The sequence below is a fragment of the Echinococcus granulosus genome (assembly GCF_000524195.1).
Source record: "Echinococcus granulosus chromosome Unknown EG_S00002, whole genome shotgun sequence".
In the NCBI taxonomy this organism is placed as follows: Eukaryota; Metazoa; Platyhelminthes; class Cestoda; order Cyclophyllidea; family Taeniidae; genus Echinococcus; species Echinococcus granulosus.
In genome coordinates, this window is record NW_020170382.1 from 3,239,996 (window position 1) to 3,246,725 (window position 6,730).

The window sequence follows — 6,730 nt, forward strand, 5'->3', positions numbered from 1 at the left end:
TGCATTTGCTATGCTGGCAGTGTTTTAAAAGTGACGCAGGCAAAAGTCGAACATAACTGCGATGTGCGGTGCTTTGCAAGTGATTTAACGGTCCACTTCCATGCTATTAACACCGATTCCCACGAGCACAGTGGGTGACTCCACGGTAAGCTAAAGCTAGTAGCAGTAATGTCCTGTTGGCACTATGCTTCAACTTGTCGAGGGGCAAGTTGTTATACATAAGTTCTGCAAAAGAACGCTTTTTACACTCGCCGTAGCTGTGGCATGAAGCAAAATTCGCTATTTGAATGATATTTACATCGATTGTCATGGCTACAAAAAAGCTGGGATTTCTCACACAGAAGACTCGTGCGTAAATATGTAATAAATGGGAAAAAATGTCTTCGGTAGACCCTCGTATGGGTGGGATGAGGGAGGGCGGGGCAAACAATGATTCCACTGTGGCACGCACAGGCTCAGTACGAACTCGTACAGCGCACATACACACACACGCATAACCACGCCCCAGCCACGTGGTATGCCACCGCCTTGCCCAGCGGCGGCCAGCCCAAAGGCACGGACGCACACACCTTGCGTCCAACCCTGAGAGTGGCCAATCACAGCGCAACTCGTCTGACTATGAGAAGGGCAGCAATAGTGAAAAGACTGTGTGCATCCCTTTTCTTCTATTGCGATCGAAAAATGTGGCTGAATTAAGTACCAAAGTTGAGGCTGCAAATCTTAACTGTTCTAGCTTGCTTTAGCCGCTAAACTCAGACAATTCCCGGTTTCTGCCGTTTAAATCGAGTGGAACAACCCAGAAGAACCGAATAATTTTGAAACGCCAACTAATTAGGTGACGCTTCAGCATTGGTCAAAGCGATCATTGCACCCTCACCGAATGTTGAGGACCCTCCTCAAGGCAATCCCCTTTGTTCTATGAACACAGGGCACTCGAGGAGCGGAAAAGGGAAAAAGAAAATTACTTCGGTTTCCATCCCAGTCAGCACTACTAAAGATTTGCAATTTTTTCCGGACATCGCGACCACGGTGATTTACTGCTGCCACACAAAAACATTCCACCCCTTGTTATTGGCTCCTTTTAAGGCCACTTTTAGGCCAATCAGAAAAGCGTGAACCGAGTGAAGAGTGGCTTGGCCTATGGAAGCCTTCACAAGAGTTCTCTGACAAATATGGGAGTGAAATATGCGAAATATTTTCCCAAGATAGCCTAAAAACCCAGCCCCATGTTAAGTGACCCACTTCATTCGATGCTGGAACATTTTTAGCTTTATCGTAAAAATGCATAAAGTTGTGGTGTGATTGAAATACTTTTGAATAGGTAGATTTTATGTAAAAAAGCGATTTACTAAGTTAAATTTCAGGTTTTAGCAGACAATTTTTTGGGTTTTAAACGGGATTCAGTGAAGTGTCATTGGATAAAAGATTTTGGCGGGCGAGGGTGTGGCTCGAGCATTAACAAACGGTTTCGCAATGTGTGCAAGCCACTGATAGTTTCGAAGTCTGGGCCATGTTCATTTTTTATAAGCCTTGGCTTAGCATGTCTCATCCAAAAATCACCCACCGCCACCTGTAAAGGATAGGTTGCGTTTAAAATTGTGCGACTCAATAATGACCAAAAGTGTTCTCAATCATCTTCCTCCGACTACCTTGGTGTTTTATTTTCAATCAGTCCGGTTACACAGCATGAGCTGGTGAAGGCACATTTATTATAAAATAATATAGCATATTCGTCACATATTTGTGACCATGGTAGAGAACATGCTAAAAATTGTTTTTAAAGCATTTTGAAGGCATGTAAATGTACATTTAAGATAACTGAATGAAGGAGCCCTTTACACACGACCTCCTGCCACCAAAGAGGTTTGACTTCTTGTTGAGGAAACAAAGTGTCTGGCTCGCATCTACCAACAGTTTTTTATCAAATAGGGGAGATTTTTTAATGCCTAAAGCATGCCATCATTGGGCTGTTGATTTATCGTTTGTCCTTTCCACAAATAACCCTTAAGTGTACCCAAAGACACCCTTATCTGGGAATTTTTTACCTATGTTGAGCCGAAGTACACCCATTTGAAATCGAAATTACTACCAAACGTGAGAAAATAGCCTTAGTTCCAAATTTCGTGAGTGAAGTGCCGCCTTCGAACTTCACACAACGGACCCCTGCTTCTCATGAAGGTAGTAGAATTGTGGCATTTGTGCACTACTATCAGTGTTACCTCAAGATTTTTTCATCTCCTCTAGAGCCTCAAAATCGTGATGCGCCATTTAAGATGCATGCAGCCCAGTGCCTGGTCAATTTTTCCACGTTGTATATGGTTACCATCACCTAGAGGGACTAAACTTCCTAATCCGACATGAATTGCCAAAAAAATATTTCCTTTACTTTTCAAGCCATCTGTAGCTACTTTCCTGGGGGACTAGGTCCTGTTTACATACAAAAAACACTCAAATCAATGTACTCTTCGGAAGATCAAGGATATCGAGTGTAAGATTTGAAGTGCGGTTTACTCTCGTGGCTCACATGCGAGGAAACCAGTCATCTCATATTCCATGAACCGATGGAAATGGATGATGGATTTCCAATCTATGCATTGGTTACGAAACCAGACATCATTGTAGACCTGCCGCGTCTATGATACCGATCTTTTTTTAAAAAAAGTCAGATAGAATATACTTTCGCATCTTTTTAACACACTTTTTGAAAAGACCTTGTCTTGCCCAATCAGTACCTCTAATTTCACTAATTTGACGGGTGTAAATGAATCATCAGAGCATAAATCTTTGTCAAATATCACTTAGTATGTGGGTCATACGCTCATCTACTTGTTTTTGTGCTGTTAAAAAATACTCCTTTTCGTGATTGTCAGACTACAAAAAATGTGGAAAGAGTGTGCACAAGGGGCACACTCTTTTGTGGGTCCGCAGGAGGTAGGCCATTTGAGACAAAATTCACAATCAACTGAACCAAATGGAAGTGTATAGGATGAATTCTGTTGGAGACTTAATTCACTTTACATGTAAAATGTGGGTATGCAAATAGGACAGACTAAAGATAGCATACTTTTCACTCTCACGGACTCGTGTTTGGAGCGGCGGCAACAAATCGCCAAATAGATGCCTGTAATAAGCCCCAGCTTAAGCTACTGCCTAAAAAATTAAAGCACACAAGCCAGACACGAGGAATGAGGCACCAATAGCAGGGCTTTGTGCTACCATCGAAATGGAGAAAAGCCGGAATAGTCACGGTTGCTTCTCTAGATCAACTACCGCGGAGATAACATGATGAATTTACATTAAATCGGGTAGTGTTCTGATTTCAGTGATAGTCTCACATTCTGCATAACTTTAAGGATCCAACTCTTATCGTTCGTTTGGAAGGTGAAGCTGGATGACATCGTTTAAGACTGGGTAACATTTCATGCCCACCGCTTTTCACATTCCAGCTGTGTTTATGAAAAGTCTACGTAAGACTAAATCTTATTTAGTAAACCGCGTAAGGTAAAATAAATTCCTCGAACTCCACCCGCCTGATCCCCTTCCACATGTTCACCGATCTGGATTATTATCAGCTTCTAGAGGCAACACACTACCATTTAACACGGATGGTGTTAAAAAGGATACTGTGGTTTTCGCAACCCTCTTTAGTGAGCCTATACAGATTTAGTCGTCCGCAACTTTTGCTATTCTTTGACAATTCAGCTCGGTATCCTGTCAGCCAAAAGTGGGGAGTGGCTAGCACTGCTGACAATTTGGCACTCGTGCTACCGTCGAAGACGACATTAGACATACGAGTGCAGAAAGGGTTTTTTACTAACGCACAGACGAACGAAGGAAATTAGTGGAGCTGAAAATAGAGGGAATTTAGCGCTCTCCCCATAAACTAGAGACATTGGTTCTTCACCCCATTTAGCTATATTTACCGGCTGCAACATGTACTTTAACAAGTCAGACGTTAGTCAAAGGACCTATTTAAAGTCTCGCTGGATATTAGGGCGTATCCTCCACATAGATTAGTCTATGAAAAAAATTTTAAATAAAGCTGAAGTGGACACCGCCTTTAATGGGCAATTTTATGGGTGTTGTGATTTGTTCCATTGTTATGGGGGTGGAAAACGCCCTAACCTAGTCCATCGTACTGACTTGACTGGTATTTGCAGTAAGCTAGTTTATATAGGCAAGCATTTGTTTTAGATTACTCTCAGAAGGCAGCGTTTTAGATTTTTGGAGGCCTTCTAGAAACTTTATAAAGTTCCTCATTGTCAAGAGAGGCCTAACAATGAATGGAAGGAATGTGGTGATAATGGATTTTATCCCCGCCATTCTTGATTTTAGTATTTGTTTTAGTATTTCATAACTGTTGAAAGATGGTGTGGATAGATTCACTTCTGTCTAGATTGGATCTAAGTTCCAGATTCCTCTTGTGACTGACTCATTCACGAGCATCGTTGAAATGGTCAAACATAATGACAGGTAAGCCTCATTGAGGACTTGAAGTGGTGTCTTTGTTGTAGAATTTTTTCCAAAAACGGAATATTTAATTATAAATAGTGCTAATCTTGGATTTTCTCATGGTTTCACAGACGAGTGCCAACAAATCGGTGGTCTGTGCGGCATATCCTCACAATCCCCAAAAAAAAGTGGTCAGATGGAATTATAAATATATGTATTTTTAGAATTGGTGTGCAAAAAAGCACATTCCAAGCCTCTGTTTAAAAAATGTGTAAATAAACAATTACGCGCAGAAGTAAATGTAGACCAATGGCAAAGCTCACTTGATCAGAGATAACCACCCACGAAAAATCATCCAAGGTTGTGTAAGTCACCTTCAAAACGGCGGTCGGTTTCCCAACTACCGTGTGAGACCACACTGCGGTAAATCTGCCTACTTTACAAGGACCTGTAAATGTGGGAGACAGGCTGCTTGTCAAAAAATAGACAAGGAAATTTGCCTACACCTAGCTATCCTTCGTAATCTGCAAAAGAGTTACATCCTCCTGAAATCTTATTCAGTATTTTTCTGAATTTTTGAAGCGCCTTTGGCTTTCATTGGATTCTTTAATAATAGAAAAACTGAAAATCACCCTCTTTATGAAACGCACTATGGCAGAGCAGCACAATGGCAGTCCAAAACATGCACCACCTTGGTTTTTTTCCAACAAGGGCGTGGTTCCATTGGTAGACATTTAAAATTGGAAGTTCATTCTCTACACACACGTTTGCGCGGAGAGAAAAATGAACCAAAGTTACTTAGTAAAACCACCTTTAAGTCGAGTGTGGATTTCACTGCAAAAAATTAGTCTGAAATTGTCCGCTTTGCTGTAACCTGGTCTACCCACAAATTTTTAATTTACTTAAAAAGAATTGTACATAGTTTCCATTAAAAATTAACAAACCAGTATAGTCAAATACAGAGAAGTACAAGTACTAGTTCGCAACCATTTTGGTTAAATTAATGGTGGTGTCAGATAATTTGCGGGTCTAAAGTAAAAAGGGGTGCTGTGAATAAAAAATTCATGGTATGTTTATTTTCTTCTTCAAAACTACACAAGATTTACATTCAAATAGTCTATTTGACACGAAAATATAAGAGTTTGTGGAAAACAATTTACTGTTGTTCGTTCAGTTGACTTTGTACATTTTTATGAGGGTTAAAGACGGCAGGGCACTGTGGAGAGCACTGTGAAGAACGCTACACAAACAGACTGTCCACAAGCGATTGCATACACTTTTCAATTGCCTGCATGTTACAGAGAGTCATCGAAGAAGCGACCACTAGACAAGGACCACATTGACCCTCCTTGGTCTCCTGAACGAATTCAGTAGACTTATCCATCCTGTAGTTCATGAAGTGAAACGCACATGCAAATTCCAGCAAAATACAATGGACAGCCTTCCTTGCTTCCTCCCCCCAAATTATTGGCACCTACAAAACCCCACACAACAATTCTTCCAACCCCCAACACGAAACGCTTTTCATCGAGTAATCCACAATTACAATCACATTACGATCGAAAGAAGCACACGCGAAGTCTGCCTCACTCCTCAGCGGCATTGATGACTCACGACACAATGCTGGCGCAATCCACCCACCTATCTGCCATATCGCCACATCGCCACCTCGCCAACTCTCCCAAATTGTCAAACCGTCTAAATGCATCATCTCTTCATTGGTTCCCGCCCACATCTGCAGTGTACTTGCTCTCGCTTCCCACAACAATGTCACCACTGCCACTGTGGTGACTGTGACCACACACTCATCATCCACCACAGCCTGGTCAACCAAACACCAGGCTGATTACCTCATTGTTAGTTGAGTGGCATTTGGAAGTCCGACTGCGTACTACTGCCACCACACCTACATGCCACCATCCCATTACGCATCGCATGTCTGAAACACGACATGTGCACCGTCTGAAGCACTGGGTGGATCCACGAAACGCCCATTCTGAGGTTGGACACTGCACTCTGCACAGGTGACGGTGACCACGACTTCTGCACAGTCGCTAAAGGCCTGCTGTAGGCACTGACACTCCAAGTTGGCACTGACAGACACACTTCAAGCCAAAAGCAGAATGTGGTTGACGCTGCAATGGAGAATACTCACTCACACATTGAGCAATCGCACCATTCACAAGCCTGCACCTCTTCGCTCCACACCACTCGCACACATTCCATGCACAATGAAGATGAGTTGGTTCCCAGAGAAGGAGGTGGAGAGGGAGGTGGA